Source organism: Pogona vitticeps, chromosome 2 (assembly GCF_051106095.1).
Source record: "Pogona vitticeps strain Pit_001003342236 chromosome 2, PviZW2.1, whole genome shotgun sequence".
Classification (NCBI taxonomy): Eukaryota; Metazoa; Chordata; class Lepidosauria; order Squamata; family Agamidae; genus Pogona; species Pogona vitticeps.
This window is the reverse complement of record NC_135784.1, coordinates 145,769,612-145,789,324: the sequence shown is the minus strand read 5'-3', so window position 1 is coordinate 145,789,324 and position 19,713 is coordinate 145,769,612. Positions and strand designations below refer to the sequence as shown.

General features: G+C 42.1%; 2 long non-coding RNA genes across 2 annotated transcripts in view; both read right to left on the bottom strand.

Moving 5' to 3' along the window:
• The window catches only part of LOC140704590 (uncharacterized), a 229,469-nt gene that overhangs the window by 107,593 nt on the left and 102,163 nt on the right, over window positions 1-19,713 (bottom strand). The window lies entirely within an intron of this gene.
• The window catches only part of LOC110077803 (uncharacterized), a 146,476-nt gene that overhangs the window by 33,803 nt on the left and 92,960 nt on the right, over window positions 1-19,713 (bottom strand). The gene's annotated exons all lie outside the window — the stretch shown is intronic.

Here is a 19,713-nt window from a genome sequence, read left to right as displayed (position 1 = left end):
TCTTCGAGGGCACCTCCAAATAACATATACCTCTCTGGGAAGAGGGTACAACTGGCTGTTGTCCCTAATTAAACACCTCAGAGTAACACCACAGCAAGTTGTTAGGCAAATAAATATGTAATTAATTAATTAATTAATTAATTAATTAAAAAGACAAAGATTGTGGCACCTTAAAGACTAACTCCATGAAAGCTCACATTAAAATATAGCATTTAATCTTTGATATTTTTGTCTTCTTTATATTTTTTAAAAATTTGTTTTTGCTTGACATGCTAGCGCAGACTAATGAGGCTACCTCTTCTAAAACTAGGTCAAGTTGTGGATCTGTTCCTTAAGAGTCTGGGGTGTTCTCCCTAAAATAGACCACCTAGATTATTGCCTTAGGACTGCCAGGCTGTTTTTTTAATGTCTCTCATCCACATTGGACTTCCCTGCCTCATCAAATTCTTACTCAAGGGGGTGGGGGAGGCAAATTGTCATTCCTAGAAGTCTCCAAGAGTAGCGATTGATTCCAGGCAGTGCTTAACACCAAAAACCCCTATTTTTCAAAATGGGAAGTGAACTTCCAGACACCTCAATTTTCCTATATTTATATTTATTGGTATGCAACTTCTGAAGGATCCTGGGGCAGAGTAATTCACTCCAGCCATTGTACACTCCAGCTGAAATCATTAGAATCCCCCAACCAGCAATTCTTCACCTGGAATTAGACTCTAGCTGTTCTCCTTCAGTCCATTCAAAACTGTTCCCAGACACAGAATCAAGACTTGAATGCCTTCTTATGGAAATGGAAACAGGAGATACAGCTGGGACGTAGTGGGATACTGATGACACCCACATCCAAATTACAAGATGACCGTCAGTCCTATTATCATTAGGCAGTGTAGCAATAGCCCTAACAAGCTGGTTTTGGCAAAGCTGGAAAGCACAAATTGTTGATTATTCTACGTGTTATTGCACTTTTATGTCCAGGGATTGTGGGTGGGGAGTTCATTGAGGGATCTTTTGCCCCATAAGCAAAAAAACCTGGGGAATTAATTTTGACCCAGGGCGAGTCACTTGCCCCTTTACTTCTAGTAGTAAGGTAGCTTGGCTGGGTTGGTCACAGGACTCATTCTAGACTTTAATCAGTGTTTAAAAAACAAGCATGGGGAGCAGGACTGAAACCTGCAGTACCACAGACAGAAAGCTGACAAGGTGAAACACTCATCCCCCCCCTAGCACTTAAGGTCCCTTGAAAGACTCTTTGTGCATCAATCCCAGTCTTTCTGGCAAGGTGTAAAAGAACAGGTCCCATAATTGGTCTCCATAGAAGCTCTTTATAAATATTCCAGAGCTTAGAAAAGTTATTCTTTTTTTTTACTACAGTTACCAGAATCCACTGCCCAGCATAGCTGTTGCTCATGATAATATGGTAACTCATGATTGTGCAGTTGTACTTCTCAGGAAATAGTGGTTGGGGGGGTAGGGACTGTAGTAGTTGTAGTTCAAAAAGTAACTTTTCTTAGCTCTCCTTCCCTGAGTGTCCAGCTTCACCTTAAACGGTACGCCAGAACCCTTTCCAACTCCCAGCAGTTGATAACACTAGACCAATTTACATAGAAAGGGTGACCTGAAACTAGATATCTGAAACAACCCACTTCGTGTGAGTACAGGACATACGTGTGTGTGTGTGTGTGTGTGTGTGTGTGTGTGTGTCTGTGTCTGTCTGTGTCTGTGTCTGTGTCTGTGTGTGCACGTTCAACAGGCAGAGGCTGGTGTATGCTCAAACCCTCAGGGTCTCAAAACAACCCTATGTGGTAGAAACAGATTAGACATTTTGACTAGCCCAACTCTACTCAGATGGCTTTATGGCTTAGCGTGTTTGCAGCAGATCTAAGTCCAACACACCAGTCACTCCAACACACCGGTTCTCAACCACAACACACGATTTGCTGAATATCTGTATAAAGGAACCGCCTCATGCCCCACTAACAGCAGAAACTGGTCTGCGATTTTTATGGGCTTTGAATCCTCTGTTTTTGGCAACTGTCTTTATGATTCTTAACCATTAAGGAAGTAAACCTATGAACAGTGCCAGCTCTACTATTAAGTAGAGTAAGGCAACCATTTCTGGGAGGAGGTATTGGAGGGCTGCAGTGGCAGGGCTTTCTTTTTCCCTTGAGCCCCTAGGTTCCTTCTCCCACCTGAGGAACCAAACTGTGTGGTTTGCATGATCTGCCCTGTTTAAATATGGTACATCTAAGAGATGACACTAGCAGGTCCAGACCCTTTGTGGGTTTCACAGACCATAAAAATACAGATACCCGTTTGAAAAACAGATCCGGAAATGGCTGGTCATCTAAGCTTTGAAAAATGGCTGAGTTGGGGGGGGGGTATTAAGCACTGCAGGAGCCCTGTAAACAGTTTAAAAGAGAAATTGCTACGGAAACCAATCTCTCTCTCTCTCTCTCTCTCTCTCTCTCTCTCTCTCTCTCTCTCTCTCTCTCTCTCTGGTCATAGTTTGGAGGAGTCTGATGAGGCTGGGCCACATGCCATGATAAAGTTCTTTGATTCCTTTGGATGCAAAAAAAAAAAAAGAGTCACATCACATAGTCAGTGTTGAGATGACATTCCAGAGCCCATCTAATCAGGTTCTGTACATAGCAAGAGAGGTGCCATCTCATCCATTACTTCAGACAGCAAAATACACTGTATCAGGCCAGGCTGGCATAGGAATATGCCTTCCATCATGCCATTTAGCCTGCTCTCCTTTCACCCTCCAGTAGTATCTTCTGAAAGTATCAGCCTTTCAGTCAGAGGTCTTTCTTCTACCACCTACTATGTGATTCTTTCACTTGAGTCTTCGACATACTGTATAAGGCATGGTCATCTCCAATGAACTTCTTTTGTGAAGTCTAGCTCATTTCCCTCAAAACCAGATTAAATTCCCCCTCAACTGAGGGCCGGAGCTTTCAGGAAGTGTTGTCTGCTGCCCAGCCTTTCACCAGTTGTTTGAAAATGCTAGCTGCTGATTAGACTCCTTTTGTTTCGGTTGGGGGTGGAGAGGTTTGTCTGTGGGAAAGGCTTCTTGCCTAGGAGAGTCACGTTCCACCTGCGCCGTGCAGGAGTTCCTAGATACCTTGACAGGAGCAAGCAGCTTTGAGACTTGTGTTCAGACACATACAGAAACTATGCAGAATGTCAACTGACCTCTTAATCCTTAATGGGTTTCCTCTCCTGTATAATAAGCCTGGTGTGGCTTCAACCACAAAACACACACACACATATTACGGAAAGCAAAAGCAGGCAGGACTGGTCCAGCAGCCTACCATATTGAGACATAGTACAAAGCTGTTGTTCCCAAACATTTCATCCTCGGAAATAGACAAAGAATCGACCAGCCCTTCTCAAAACACTCACCTCCATTTCAGCCTGCATTTAGCAACTGCGGGGCTGTGAAGGTGAGCCCTGCTTATCCAGAATTGTCCAGGTGAGTTGCCCCACCAGAGAACTGAAGGTTGTCCACCTTCCTTTCTGCTCTCTTCCCCTGTTTCCTGAAGAACAGTCAGCTGCAGAAATAACTGAGGAGGGACCATATGTGGTAGAATTGATCTGGTGCAAAAATTTCTATATCTTCAGTGTTGTGCAAAAGAAGGGATGTCAGCTAGAGGAGTAAGTAAATCTGGACCCACTGAAATTCTGGACAGGTCAGTGTGTTAAGACATCTGGCTGCACAGCCAGAGATCAGTTCATTTCCCCACTAGACCTCCTGGGAGAAAGAGCCAGCCTGTATAGCACCAGGCAAGATGGCACATATGAAAAATAGGGTGGGCTCTGCACAGATCTGACAAACCTTAATTCTGGTTCCAAATTATATTTGTAATGGGGACTACAGCTGAAGCAAGTTTGTATGCATTGTTTCCAATCAGCAGAGGACCCTAGGCAAATTTGTTTGTTTGTTTTTAATGACGACATCTGGAAAAGCCTGATAGGGTGTTCCCGAGCCTGCTGGATTCAATTCATCCCAATTTTCCCTGCATTCTCTCTGCCTTTTACACATTGGCAAGATGAATCATGACTTTTTTAAAAAAGGGAATCCGTCCTAGGAGCCTCAGATTATATCTCTTCCCCCCCCCCCCCGCCAAGGTTTTCCATGGATTCCATGCAGGGCTGAAGCACAGCCAACATTCCCAAAGGAGAGCTCCTTCTTTAGAACATGTGGGCCAAGCCCTACTTTGCTCCAGTTAGGAAACGGTTCTCAAAGGAAGGCAGGAAGGCCAAGAGTGAGAGCTGAAGGTACAGGGATTGGCCCAATTTCTAGAATTACAACAGACAAAACAGTTGACATTATCTAGGATTCTTGGCACAAGTTTCAGCGCAACTGTCAGTGCCTCCCCATTTCCAAATTCCTTTTCCTGAAGGCACAGGAGGACTCAATCAAGATTACTATCTATGGGGATTCCCTCCTTTATTCATGGTTGGACATAGACATGCCCTGTGGCTGTCTCTGCCCCCCCCCGCCCCCATTCTTACAATGACTAAATACAGCCCGTGCCCAGGAGAGCCGGATGTCAACGGATGTTTCCACTGAGCATTTTGGCTAACAGACTGAGCTTTGAACCGGGAAAACACACACACACACACACACACACACACACAGAGTGTGTTCAAGTCTCACCTCTGCCATAATCTTATTAATTCCAAGTTGCAATTCACTCAGCAACCTCACCCCACACCAGAAATATAGAGATAAATCTACCAATCTATCATGAAGAGCTGGCATAAATTATAATGTAGATTGGTTTTAAAAAAAATAAGAATTCTGAACACTCCAAGGCATCAGATTAAACAATCAAACTACTAAGGCCCTCCTCGGCAGCAGCCCCCCCCCCCCGACAAAGGCCCACTTTATTTTAGCTTTTGAAAACGTCTTCAAACACCTGCTTGAAGTGGTTCTTAACCAATGTATTCTGCTGGTTGTGCTGATCTTTTATTGATCCTTTATTAATGTAGCCCTCTTTTAAAAATGTTTATCTTGCCTGAACTATATTTCCATGCTATTTTGTACTTGTTGAATGTTAAAGTTCTTTGAAAAAAATACTAGTATATTACTTTATTTATCCTTGTGTTTTGTTTGCTGCCTTGGATGGATTTGGTCCAGAATGGCAGCTTATAAATATTTAAATAAACATGCTAAAATTACACATGTAAAATTACATATATACTCCTAGATTCAGGTCCTGGGTCCTGGGGGATGATGAATATAACTTCTAGCTACAATTTGTGGTGCATTAACCGAAGTATAACTTTAGCAGCAGTTTTGGTCCTGGACAACAAAAATACAAGGCTGAAAAAAAAATCTTCCTCTATCTGGAGCCCAACAGAATGCTGAACATCACTACATGTATACATATAATACCATTACTACCACCTAATGGCATAAAGAGCACTGTACATAAAACACATATGCTGAATTTATTTACTTTTAGCCACACCTTGAGAGTTTTGATCACAGGCTTTTGTGACATGCAGATGCCTTTGTCAGGATCTGCTGTTAACTATTTAGCATTTGCATACACAATACTTCCAAGACACCTTCCTCCCCCCTCATAGGAAACAGTCGATGCAATACCCATTTAATACAGTTAACTTTTTAATAAGTATGTGTATCCTCAACCAGAGTCTCAAATGGGTTGCACAACAAAAGATATGCAGCCTTATGAAAATAACGAAGAGTATGAGTTTCAAATCTACCAGTCTTTTCTTTTGACGTCATTAAAGCTAACACAAACTCACCTGATCCCTTGCTGTACTTTTGCATTTCAGTCTTTCTCCTTCTCCTTTCTCTACTGGAAATTGGATGCCCTCATGTCTCCTACTTTCTGATACGCATAGTGATGTCATGTTGCATCCAAATCGGGTCTCCCAAGTTCTTCCATCAATTTATTATTTTCTTAACTCTATTTCTTCTCCCCCACTTTTTAAATTATCAGCTGTAACAATCTACAGTTTTGATTTATCCTTACATCCCTGAAGCATAGTAGCTTTCAGCATTTATGTGTTTTATGGTTCCTTAGCCTTTGTACATTCCCCTTCTGTACTGGTCAATCCAAGAAATTCTTAGCAATAAATCAATATTTCATATGCTTATTAAAAATAGTAGCCTGCGTTTCAATCTATGTTTATAAGCCACAGAGTAAAACCAAGCATTCCTAGCCCCATTCTCAAAACTTTTAAATTTCTATAAAGCAGAAAAATACAGTAAAAGCTACCGTACTTTAGCATGAATGTTACAATGGAGTGCTGACAGTATATTAAGTAGAAAATCAGGAATAGATTGCATGATATTAGCTACTGTTTCCTACACTTTTTGTTCCATGCTTACTTAAAATGAATGTCCTTGTGTCCATAGGATGAAAAAGAACAGAAAAAAACATGGATTCTTTTCTCTAGAGACATTGCTAATTTGCTGGGGACAGAAAGCCACCTACTCATGAACTGTGAATCAAAAGTTTATCTCCAAATAATGGAAATATCTTACAATGTCTTTATCCAGCCAGAATGATGTCAAAATGCAGTTAGGAACAGAAAGTGCTATTTAGTGCTCTGGCTCTCATTAGAGACAATGGTACCAGCAATAAAGGAAACCTATACACATATTAGATGTGTGTAAGATTGTGGTGTGAAGAGGAGTGTGAGATTACCACCAACTTCCCTCTGCTTAATCCTATAACTACACAGTACTATAATAAACTCATACTTCCCTCTGTGTGCACCCACTATACATGTGTAACAAGTACACCTCTAAGTAGAAGAAGCAACTGACATGGCAGAGGGTGTTGATGCAAATATTAAAAAGTAAAGTGCAGGGTCCAGTCCAGTTCCCTAGCCCTCCATTAACCATTTGAAAGCAACCTGGAATCTAGCACTTTTCCATCACCCCATGTTTCAGCTTTGCAGAGCCAGCCGGCATCTCAAAGTCAAGTCCAGCCCCTAAGAGGTTAAAAAGCTGCCCTCAAGCACACACCTTAAAATATACAAGACCCACCTGGTTAACATTTCTAAGATAAACATACCATAGCTGCAGCCTACTCCTTTTGGAGGGAGACCACAGCTGTTAAAAAACAGGGCTGCCTGTTGGGGTTTATGCTCCTGGCACCTACCGACTTTCAATTTTATACCTTAAAGGAAAAAAAAAAGGCATGCATGAATTGAGCAAACTGTCGTCAACACTGCAAAAATAATAATAATAATAATTGTGAAGTACAGCTCACTAGCAAGTCTGGGAGTAAAACAAACAACCGGCAAGCGCTGCCACGTCTCAAGCTGTCTCAGAAAGCTGGAGAGCCCAAAAGACTGGTCAGTGCGGATAGAGAGACATCACACATGCAGCCCTTCTCCCCTTCCTATGCCAGGCAGCAACTCGAAGGCTGAATGACAAGATCTATGAAAGTGTCGGAAATTGCTGATCAGCAGTAGATGTGCACACTAATTCTTGTGGCAGGGAAACATTCACAACAGGTGCAACTTGTGGGTGTGTGTATGTGCATCAAAAGGTACTTCTTTAAGATCTCCTTGGGATTCTTCCATTGCCCCCCCCCCCAAGATCTCCCCTCCTTCTCCATGATAGCTTTGCCTTTTGTGATTTCCCAGTTTTTTGGTTAGTTGCCCCCACCTCTGGTATTCTTCAAGTCTGAATTACTGTACTCTTCCTCTAGTTTAGTCCTGGTATTAAGTTATAATATGGTGGCATTTTTGTTCCCACTCTGTTACCTTTCACCCCACCCCAGAGGCTGGAGATAACAACCTACAAGCAACAGTTATATGTAACCATGAGGAGTAAAGAGGGTATAACTACGTTACACTTTGAAATAAGGTAATGCATATGTACAAGATTCATTTTTGGTGTACAAATAATGTTTTCTAATTGCTTTCAAATGTTACTTTTTAAGGGGGCATTATTAGATGCATTTTGGTAAGAACTGTTCAGGTTTTATTAATTGGCCCCCTTAAAGGAATTAGCAGCAGAAAAATTCCTTTTAATAAACAATGTCTCAAGCTCTCCCAGACCCACCACTGGAATGTGAAGCCCACAAACTTCTCTGACATTGAATTCATCTTTCATACTAGAAGAGGAACCTCATCCATGCTAGGGGGTAAATGTTGACATAGATTTACCTTATCACGTCATTTCCCCTCAAAGGTAAATTCCGAAGACATTAACAGAATTACAGAATTAAAGTCTTACATTCTGTTGAAGGCTGCCACTAAAAGTAACTCCATTTTTAATACCAGAGAGATATTTAAAGCAGAAGGTACAGCTACACTTTTGTGGGGAGGTAGAAACCTCAGAAGATCTTCTGGTGGCCTCTAAAATCTCTCCAGCACCCACCCACCCAAGCAACTTAATGAGTTATTGGCCTCTTGCACATACCACACAGATTAAGTTTTCCATCTCTGCTACCATTAGCAAGCAATGGCTACTGGCGCCAAAGAACCTTCCTTCCTGCCCAGCCTTTTTTTAAAAAGTCCCTCAATATTTGCCTAGACTATGTCAAAAATATGAGGCAGCTGGCTGATTTTCGTTGTACTCTGGAGTTTGCTGGTGGCCTAGGTAATAATCTCATGCCAAACATCCTTACACCCTGATGGCTGGCCCCCGGGCAAACCACAGAAACCTTCAATCAAATCCTATGAACAAGAAGTCCACAGTGTTCCTTTAGCAAGTTCCCTTTTTGCTATTTGGTTCCCCCAAGGGAGAGATATTCCACAGAGTAAATTCCATGTTCCTGGCACTTCTCCCCAAATATTCTCTTGATGGGGGAAAACGAAGCAAGAAAGGAAAGGAAAGAAAGAAGTTTATAATCTACTATCCTGGAAAAGATGTAAGTCTAATAAAATACAAGTTACTGTCACCTTAGAATGGTATCCCCAACTCCCCTTCTCTAGTCAGGAATATGAGATGAATTGGGAACTTTTATGTTAATAAAAGCAAACAGTTTCCTTACGAAAACGATGTTCTTTCCGAAATACAAAGTCACCAAGGAGCCAGTGTATGAAGACCCTGCTGTGGGTGAATCCTCCAACATGGCTCTCCGTTTATATTACATTGATTAACAAAACTGGTCTTGCAAGAAAGTCTATGCAACACATACAAATGCTGGCCGAAAGGACTCTTGTGTTTGTGATTCAATCAGTAAGAAGTGAGCCTTGTTAATCTAATTCGTCACATGGGGATGCAGGAATCACAATGTGAATTGACACAATTATTCGGGAGACACAAGTAATCCATTCCAAACTCAACAGAGCAGGCACCCTCTATGGTTAAATGCTGCACAGCTTTCCTCATTGACTTATTTTAAAGCCATGGCAGTTTCCCTCTGAGCATCCACCGGTGCCCCTTTTTTGGCCTTTACACCACTTGTCCCTCCCCTCCTGCAGCTAGGCGCTTGCTCTCAGCCTGTACTTTCTGTCCAACCGGTTCTACTTTTATTTTTGTTTCACTGAGGATTATCTCCATGGTGATGTCCAGGTGACAGCAAGGGGGAGAAAACCCACCTGCACTGGAGACTTAATCCCTTACTGTGTGTCAAGAAGGAGCTGCAGCTATTGTCCCAAAGCCCAAATAGCATCAAAGAAGCCAAAAAGCAGTTGTTGCTGAGCAGGACGGCAGGGATAGTTGGCGGGAGCTCAAGCTCTAAGAACTGGGAAACATTCTCAATTGAGTGTCCAGGATAATGGAGCTGATTTTTCAAAAACATTCAGGCATCAGGATGAGAGCCAGAATTATTTTTCCCTCAGCTCTCGTGAGGCAGTACAGCCAAACCTCCCTTCTCACCAATGTTTCATTTCTCACAGCTTTCGCTCTGCTATGGATAGATTTGATCATACAAAAGATCAGCACACCTGATAAATGGGGGCAGAGTCCGTTTGTAATTTTTAAAAAAAAAAAAAATTATTATAGCTGCTTAGTGCTTTGAAGTATGCACTACATTAAAAAGCTAAACTACATGTCTGAATTGCTAGTGAGGCAATTCAGGTTCCAAGGGGAAATGCTCATTCTCAGAGTTCTTAAAAGGCCCAAACATAATATTTCAAGTTTATATACTTGGGGGGGGGGGCGCGAAGGGGGGAATGTTTTTTTTAACGTGGATACCCAGCACAACTTACTTATGGATCATGCTGTTTCATGCAATACAATATAGCTAAAAATGAAACTAGGAACCAGGCACGGTCTCACTACTGATGCAGGTTATGGGATGTTCCTCACGAAGTTGTCCCATTTACACAGCAGAGCCAGAGCTTGTAATAGCAGGATGCAGATCCATCCTTTTTCATTAATCACCCTCGGGGACCAAGCAATGAATTTCCTGCCAAGTATCAATTGTGCAGATGTTGGGATTTTTGGCAGGATGCAAGTCCATGCTCCCGAGGTAACAAACCTCTCCTGAGGATACCTCAAGCTAAACACATGATGACTGGGGGTTTAGCCATGTTTGTAAATCTTATCTGCTCCAAAAAATCAGGCAGCTCCATATTTTCTTGAGCTATACTGAACAGCTGTATAGATCCTTCCTGATTCTGTGTTTTGTGGTGTGTGTATGGAAGAGCAGTCTCATGGGGAGGTGGACACAAACATGAACAGTGTGGAAAGGAAAGGAAAGGGCATTACAGTAGTTTATCTCAGCCAGGCAAATGTTGTGGTGGGCTACAGCTCTCAAAATTCTTGAACTTTGGCTATGTTGTTTGGGATGGGTGGATGTTATAGTCCAAAACTTTTGGGGGGGCACCAAACTGTGCCTCCACCTGCTTTAAATATGCAAGAATTTTTCTCAACTGACTCTCAATCATGAGCCATTTTAAAAAGTCAGAAAGTAGAGCACTAATGATCAGAAAACTGTTGAGAGATGATCATCAGAAGAATTAGTTGATGCATACAGAGGAAATAGAATGGATTATTGAACTGGCCTTGCCAAGGGAGCTAGACTGAGAATCATATGCTCCTAGGAAACCTCCAGTTAAAAACTGTATTGTCCAATTTTCACATTGTTTTGAACTGAATTATTTCTATATGTTTTTTTAATATCTTGCATGTGTTTATTTGATGTGTTGTACACAGCACACATATTACACGTGTCATTGCATATAAAAAGACATTAAGAGACACAGAGAGAACTTAATGGTATGTACTCACATCTATTGTGGGTTTTGTTTTGTTTTTTTGGGTGGGGGTGCTCTTTTGTTTTTGCTTTGCTCTGCTTTGCACTCACTGAGTGTCTGGGAATTCTTGAAGTACTGTATATCAACATATATGGAGAAAATCCAAAATCTCTGGATTTCCCAGTATCTTGTAAGAATTCATACAGTCAGACTAACCAACTGCTGAGTAAAATGGCAGGGGGCCAAGAGAGAAAAGCAGTATTGAACACTGCTCATTCTGAGATCTTCAATAAATAGTAGAGCTATCATCTCATGGATGCCTGTCAATCACTCCTAGTGCTTACAGGAAAACATTAAAAATGTCAACACAACACAATCTCGGTCAACCCTCAGGCAGTTCCTTGCTTAGATATTTATACGTCTGGGAGATTTATGAACCTTTAGGACCGGGAGAAGACTCCTGCATGTGGGACCAACATTAGAACCTATGAAGATGTTCTGACTTCCAGCACCAGTTAGAAGTCTGACAGAATCCCTCATCTGCTGCTCATTCCTGTTTTTAAAACCTCACGGCCCATCCTGACTAAATAAAATAAAGGCACTACGCCAGTGTGTAGCCTGTTTTAGAGATGTAGGAATAAAGAAAATTGCCCCAAGGTGACTGTGCAGGTGTCTACAGACATGTGTGTGTTTTGTGGTAACTGTTTCTGATTAGAACGGAGAAGTGGTTAAGGGCACACATGCTTTTCACGTAATTGTCTAATCATTCTTCGTCACCCTCCTGCTTTTCATTTCCAGTCTTCCTTAATGTGTTTGGCATTGCAAGTGCCTTGTGCAAGTGGAAGCAGGAACTTGTAAGTGGGGGGAGAGGCACAAACCAGAGACCACAGGCCAGGCCCACGAAAGCTCTTCGTGTATTTGTTTCTAAGCAGGCGAAGGCCTCTTAGTCCCCCACACTGAGGATACACAAAACTGAAAAATGTTTGTGGGGCCATTATGTATGATGTTAAACGCATCTTTGCATTTAACAAACATTTTAAAAGATATATCAATAGTACCTGCTGCTTGTTGGATTTAAGGAATCAAAGAAGGCATCGGAAAACAAATGCAACCTTTTCTTCCCCTGCTGTGATCCTGATGACAACTTCTCTCTAAGATACTATTTGCACCAGAAGGAAATCTTCCAATGATTGTCATTAATTTGGACCTGAATGCTTTTAATCAGTTCCTCATAAGAGAACAGCCTATGGTCAGTTGAGCCCATAATCCTCTCCTTGTCAACAGCTAGTCCCCTATTTTTCCTCACTAAAGTAGCAGTCAGTCCCATACCACTGTTCCCTGAGGTGCATTATACAGTACATTGACTTCCTCCACTCCCACCCCACTGATATTATAAACGTTTGAAGCAAAATTAAAAAAATATTAAAAAATGTAAACAGAAACAACAGTTGGTGATACAGTTTATATAAAGGTACATAACACTTTTTCATGAACACAAAAAATGTTGGTGCTGCTACAGTACGTGGGTGCTTAGCTGTATCTGATAGAAAGAAGGCATCTATCTCATCCACAGCACTAGCAGAGTTAAAAGCATGGACTACACACCTGGTTGCTATTTTAAGAGACACTCCATTCCATTCTCCTCCCAGAAATGTTGTGAAGTTATCTCTGCCTCCTGGCAAATATTGACCTAAGCAGCTTTTTGACTTTTTGAACCACTTTTTAATAGCTATACAGAGAGAGAGAGAGAGAGAGAGAGAGAGTGTATGTATGTATGTATGTACGTATGTACGTATGTACGTATGTATGTATGTATGTATGTATGTATGTATGTATGTATGTATGCATGCATGCATGCATGCATGCATGCATGCATGCATGCATGCATGCATGCATATGTATATGTATATGTATATGTGTGTGTGTGTGTGTGTGTGTGTGTGTGTGTGTGTATAGAGAGAGAGAGAGATGATATAGATATAGATAGATATAAAGTTTTGGAAGGAAGGAAGGAAGGAAGGAAGGAAGGAAGGAAGGAAGGAAGGAAGGAAGGAAGGAAGGAAGGAAGGAAGGAAATGTACTGGAGGAGCAACAGAAGCCACTGTGAGAAGAGAAATCTCCACATGAAAGATATTTTGTTTGAAAACGAAACTTTAGTCAGTGCAGCTCTCAAGAAAAGACTTAGGGGAAAAAGTCCATGTCACCACCCAAGAGAATGGGTAGGAAGGCCCACAAACATAGCAAGGCTACAAAACTGATGAAGACTGTAAAACTAGTAATTACATCTAGAGTCTCAAAATTATCTAACTACACCACTGACTTTTATATATTTGAAATTATCTTACACATTCAGTTTTGCACAGGCAGCCTCCAGACAGCATGGTAGTTTAGGTTTAAGTATACCCATAGGTATGTAAATACACCCATGAATGTATATAACTATTACATTTATATGAGCATGCACACAGTTTAATCTGAGGACTGCACCTCAAATACAGGAAAAGAAGCTGACAAGCAAACTGCACCCTTAAGCGAAAGAAACATAACATGATCCTCTCATTATGTAAAAACTCTTGGCAACACTCCCCCCGTCTATGTATCCTCTTAGCAATTTTGTATCCGGTTTGGGAATTCCAAGAACATCTGCAATTGTCTTTTGCTTAACCACACATCTGCGAGACGAGGAGCATCATGTCCCTACCTGCAGTGCCCTGTCATTAGAAACGAAGGATGCATTCTCTTCTCACCAAGGAGAAAGGAAGAAAGCTCTCATGCTCAGACGCACCTGGAACACTCACCTCTTAACCCTCAGCTCCCCCTGCGACCGCTGACAGTATAACCCTTCACATTCCTATCATTAGCTGGGGGTGGGGGAAGCAGACAGAGGGAAGGAGGTTAAACATTATCAATAAGCTAGGCTAACAGCTCCCACCACAATTTGTTCTATGCAATTTTATAGCAGCTTCAGCTCAAACTGCACCTGATCCGTTTAAGAGAGGAGAGGTATAGCCAAACAAAAGACTTTAGGGCTCATGCCTATGCATGTTGCTGTTGTGATAAGGCATTGTCTGAGATCAGAGAAGATTTCTGATCCCAGCCAAGTGACAGCTGGGGGAACACAGAGATTGTATTAATAGCTTTGTGATAACGAACCACATCAGAGAAGGAACCATCGCTCCCAATAGGCATACCTGAACTTACCCTTCCATCAAGGAAGCAAACCTGCAAACAGCCAGAAGGCATCAGCGGAAGAGGAGGAAAGAAATAGATAATCCTAAATAAATATCCAAGACAAGTCAATCAATCACAAGAAGGCCTCGCCATTGGGAAGATAGATTGAGAAAAACAATGCTCAAGAAATCCTGGAGGCCCAAGAGGAAGTTGTGAAGGACTTAAAAGGCGGCAGCATGGCAGAATTTCAACCAAATTCACAGGCACTTTCAGACAGTGCTGTATTTCTAAGGTTCTCATTACTTTAATCAGAAACAGAAGTCAATAGAACAAGATGGGCAGTAGGTTGGCAGCCTTAATGCTGGATCAGTGTGGCTCCTGTCTACACAAAGAATGGGAATAGGGCAGGATACTCTTGCACTACTTACACACCTTGCCACTGGTTTCCTACCTCATTTCTGTTGCTCTGTCCCATGTCCTTAGGATCAATAATGGCACACAACAACTCAACAGGAGAAGCTTTATCTACCATTATATCACGTATGGAATTCCTGTTAGAGAGTCTTCTATTGCTGAAGTTGTAGGCGCTCTGCCAGGGAGGAAAGTGTTGGCAACCACACCTATCTCCTCCTGCGGAGAAGTGGAAAGCAACAAGAGTTGCTAATATCTCCTAAAGCAACAATCTGAGTAACTTAAACATGAAAATAACTGTAAATTCTAATTAAATATACATCCAGTTTTGCAAAGCTGCCAAGAAGAAATAACAGCATCTTATACTGCATTGTACCATAAGGGGTAGTGAGGGCTGCCAATGGTATTACTGTAAAAGTTATGAAGTGATAAAGAAGTCTATAATGTCTGCTAGTCTCAATGGCTATATGTCACTTCCAGTACTAAAAGCAACCTCCTCTTTACATCAGTTAATAGGAAGCATAAACAGAAAGGTCCTGTTACATCCATGGCCTGCTGGTAGGATTCCTGTAGGTCTCTGCTTGACCAGGGTGTGAACTGAATGCTGTCCCAGACTCTCACTGCTGCTAGAACTTTTATTTATTAATGCAGAGGATGGGATACAAGGTTTGCCTGAGTGCCAGGACCCTCGTACCCTGACAGTCCACATGGCGAGGGTGTGTGTGTCGTCATTCCTGATCTGGGGCCTAGTTTGATACACTGACCCCAGTCAACTAATGCCATTTAGGGAAGGCTGATCATTCTGGGCCAATGGAGGTCCCTGGGTTCCAGCAGTTCATCTCTTTCACCTCATTGAGCTGCTTTGTCCACCTGTGCCACTTCTGAGTTGGAGTAGGGCTGGTAGATCTGGGCACAGCTGGGTAGCTGTGCCTTCGCTGAAGGAGGCCTGGTGGGGCATGCTGCACCTATCTGTCTGTCTGTCTGTCTGTCTGTCTGTCTGTCTGTCTTGTTTCCCCGAAAAAAAAGACAAGGTCTTATATTAATTTTTGCTCCAAAAACGCACTAGGACTTATTTTCAGGGGATTTTTTTTTCACATACAACAATCTACATTTATTCAAATACAGTCACCTCATCTTCTGGTTGCTGCACAATAAGTTCTGGTGGAGGGCGGGGTTTCACTTAACTGGGGCTTATTTGCAGGGGCAGGGCTTATGTTACGAACATCCCGAAAAATCATACTAGGGCTTATTTTCAGGTTAGGTCTTATTTCCGGTGGGGGGGAAAGGTATCTACCTATCTATGAACCATTTATTCACAACTACCAATGCTCCTTTGCCATGTCCTTCACCGAAGGTGAAACAAACCAGAGGCCCTGACTCCTGAAGTAAAAGCAGCTGGTCTTCTCTGAGGGTTCAGAAGATTAGAGGGGCACTTCTGAGCCCAGTCCTTGCTTCTGTGTCTGTTGAGGGTATGGATTCCTCCCTTTCTTCTTCCTCCTTCTCTTCCTTTAAGCCTGGCTCCTGCCATCCCATTCCAGGTGTGGCTCATCCACCTCTTCATTCCCTCCATGCCTTCAGGCTTGCCCTGCCACCTGGGGGTGGGGGTGGGGATGGGGTGGGGGGAGAGGTCTTTGGTAAGTCCACCGGGGACCACGTCTGAGACAGACAGACCACCAGGGACAGTGGGAGCGTCCCCCTCACAGTAATATATTACAGAACAAACAAACAAAAAGACCATCTAATATGAGTCCATATTGTGAATCAGGATAATCCAATCAAATAGTATCCCCATAATCACACACTAGTGGTTACAGCAAAGGTTAAACCTCACAGAACAGGTGGCTGTAATGGGGTGGGGGTGGGGAGGAGGTAGAGTCACTTTCGTAATCATTGTAGGTTCTACCTGTTCAGTCACATTTTTCACAGTGCAATTAAACAGATTCCACTTAACCTCCTTTGAATGTGCTTCAAAAGTTCACTTCACATGGTTAAAGTACCCGAGCCAAGAAAGGAGGTAGAAGAAGGAAGGACAGACGAAGAGATGATAGAGCTGAGTGGAACCTATTATGTTAACTATTCCCAATATAAGTATTTATTTTGGACATATAAAAAGAACAAAGGAACTCCCACCCCCTAGTATCGAATATTATCCATTCCTATATGCCAAACACCACCTTTTGATCACATGGTCCACAAATCAACTGGTAACCTGCAAATTGCCAACTAGGAGATACCTTATGCTTTGCAATAATCACTGCAAAACCCAACTCACAAAAGCATACAGAGAGCCACTTCCATCTTACATTTCACTTTTACATTTTACTTCAATACAGGTTTTCACATGGCTTCTCCTCCAGTAACTTGAAGAGACTGATATAGTTCTCATGAAATGGGACCAGATTTAAATGGGCAGCTTCAAAGCACCTTCAGAGCGAGGGAAATTGTTAGATTCAAAGGCTGTAAAATTGTCATTCAGGATCAGGATCATTTGAAGTCTCAGCATAGAAAGCTTAAGAGCATAGCAAGGTGTCAAGGCCCTATCTCACAATTTTCAAGTGAGGTTCCCTCCTCAATCAAAAGCCACCCATGTCTCTCAGCAAAGAACAAGAAGAGGAAGAGGAGGACACTAACAGCAAAACAAGAGCAAGATGATGGTTATCACATGAAGTTATTTAGGAAGGAAATCCATAATTGCTGTGTCCCATTGCTATATGAACAAGTTGTTGAAGTCAAGAACCTTTTGAGACTAGAAGTGGTTGTTGCACAATTAAAAGGATCTCCGTGAAGAACAGCTTCTTTTTGAAGATCAACAATAGTTACTTCTCTTGGGTTATATGCTAGCCCATAATTGCCCTGAAGCAGACAGGAATTAAGAATATAATCTTGCCCCAATACGTGGAACATAAAAATTATCTAGGACAGACATTCTCAATCTTTGGCCTTCCAGGTGTTTTAGACATTAGCTTCTAGACTCAGCACAGCCCATAGTCAGGTATTCTGGGACTTAAAGTTTGAAAACACCTGGAGTGTGAAAGGATGAGAACTACTAATCCAGTCAGGATTCTGTATGCAGTATTAAAGTCAGACTTCTAACAGATGAAACATATAAGCTCTAAGTCATTGTGTTGTTGTTGTTTAGTCATTAAGTCATGTCCGACTCTTCGTGACCCCATGAACCAGAGCACACCAGGCCCTCTTGTCTTCCACTGTCTCCTGGAGTAGGGTCAAATTCATGTTGGTCGCTTTGGTGACACTGTCCAACCACCTCTGTCGTCCCCTTCTCCTCTTGCCTTCACACTTTCCCAACATCAAGGTCTTTTCCAGGGAGTCTTCTCTTCTCATGAGATGGCCAAAGTATTGGAGCCTCAGCTTCAGAATCTGTCCTTCCAGTGAGCACTTTTGATTTCCTTCAGAACAGATAGGTTTGTTCTCCTTGCAGTCCAGGGGACTCTCAAGAGTTTCTTCCAGCACCACAGTTCACCACAGTGGAACGGCAGATCAGGGAACAGGGATGCAACCAGTGCTAGATGGGATTGCACTCCCCCTGAAAACCCAGTTACACAGTTCTGGATTCATCTCTGAGCCTGGAAGACCAGTTTTGGCTGTGGCCAGGAGTGTACTGGCACTGTAAAAACTAGTGTGTCAGCTGCACTCATTCCTGGAGAGGTCTGATTTGGTGACACATGCCTTAGTTACATCCCAGCTGGATTACCGCAACACACTTTCCATGGGGCTGCCTATGAAAAATGTCAGGAAACCTCAGTGGGTTCAAAACACAGCAACCAGATTGCTAACTGGGGCTGGACACAGAGATCACACAACCCTCCTGTGACAACAACTCCACTAGATGACAATCTGTTCCTAGGCAAAATTCAAAGTGATGGTTCTAACCGTTAAATCCCTAAACAGCTATCTCAAGGACCACGTCTCCGTTTATGAGCCTTCCTGATTGTTAAGATCATCAGGGGAGGCCTTCCTCTCAGTCCTGCCAGCTTCACAAATGCATTTGGTGGGGACACAGGAGAGGACCTTCTCCAATGCTGCTCCCAGACTTTCGAACTCCCTCCCACAGGAGGCTAGGCTGGCCCCATCTTTACTGTCCTTCCACAAGCAGAATGAAGACCTTTCTCTTCAGGCAAGCTTTTTGTAGTAAATGACTGCCTGAGTGGATTTTTTTTAAGGATTGTTGTACTGTACCTTACTGCATTGAATGAATCTTAGTATTGTTTATGATTTTTGTTTTGGTATTCATTGATCTTTTTCATATTGTATACTCATTGTTACCATCTTAAACACTGTCTTCTAATTGTTGTAAGTTGCCTTGAATCCTTTTTAAGGAATTTACTCTTTTTTTTTACTACAACTCCTAATGGCATCCTTGAATCCTTTTTAAGGAGAAAGGCAGGTTAAAATATTTTAAATAAATAAATAATAACTTTATGGAGTGCTTTTTAACCGCTGCCCTCTCTGACATTCCTGCCACAGAACATCTAACTCCACGACTATGGAGTGTCAAGTAGCTGAAAAGAGAAAAGTATCAAATAGTCAAAAATGTGATGAGCAACGAAGCAAGAAAAACTGTATGCAGATGTACACAAGTCTCCCAACCAGGTTGTGTACACAAATTTATTGGTTTGTGCATATTTGTGAAAATACAAGCCTGAAACAGTCTGTCAAACACAGCTGCAAATCCATCTACAAAAAAAATATGAAACTAAGTGTAAGAAATGTGTTTCTTTATGCAGAATAGTTCCTTTAATAACACAGCAACCTCATCCAGGCTGAATGTTTAGCTCTAGTAATTAGAACTAGCTCTTCATACAAACCAGAACCAAAAGGGAGGAGTTGCTCATTTATTTTCCCTTACAGAGGTGGGACTGGTACTTTGAGCAGAAGCCACTCCTGACTGCAGCCTCCAAAATCTGCTTTTAATTAAAGTAAACACTGGAAAGTGTTATATTCATGTGTGTAATATCTAGTGATCAAATT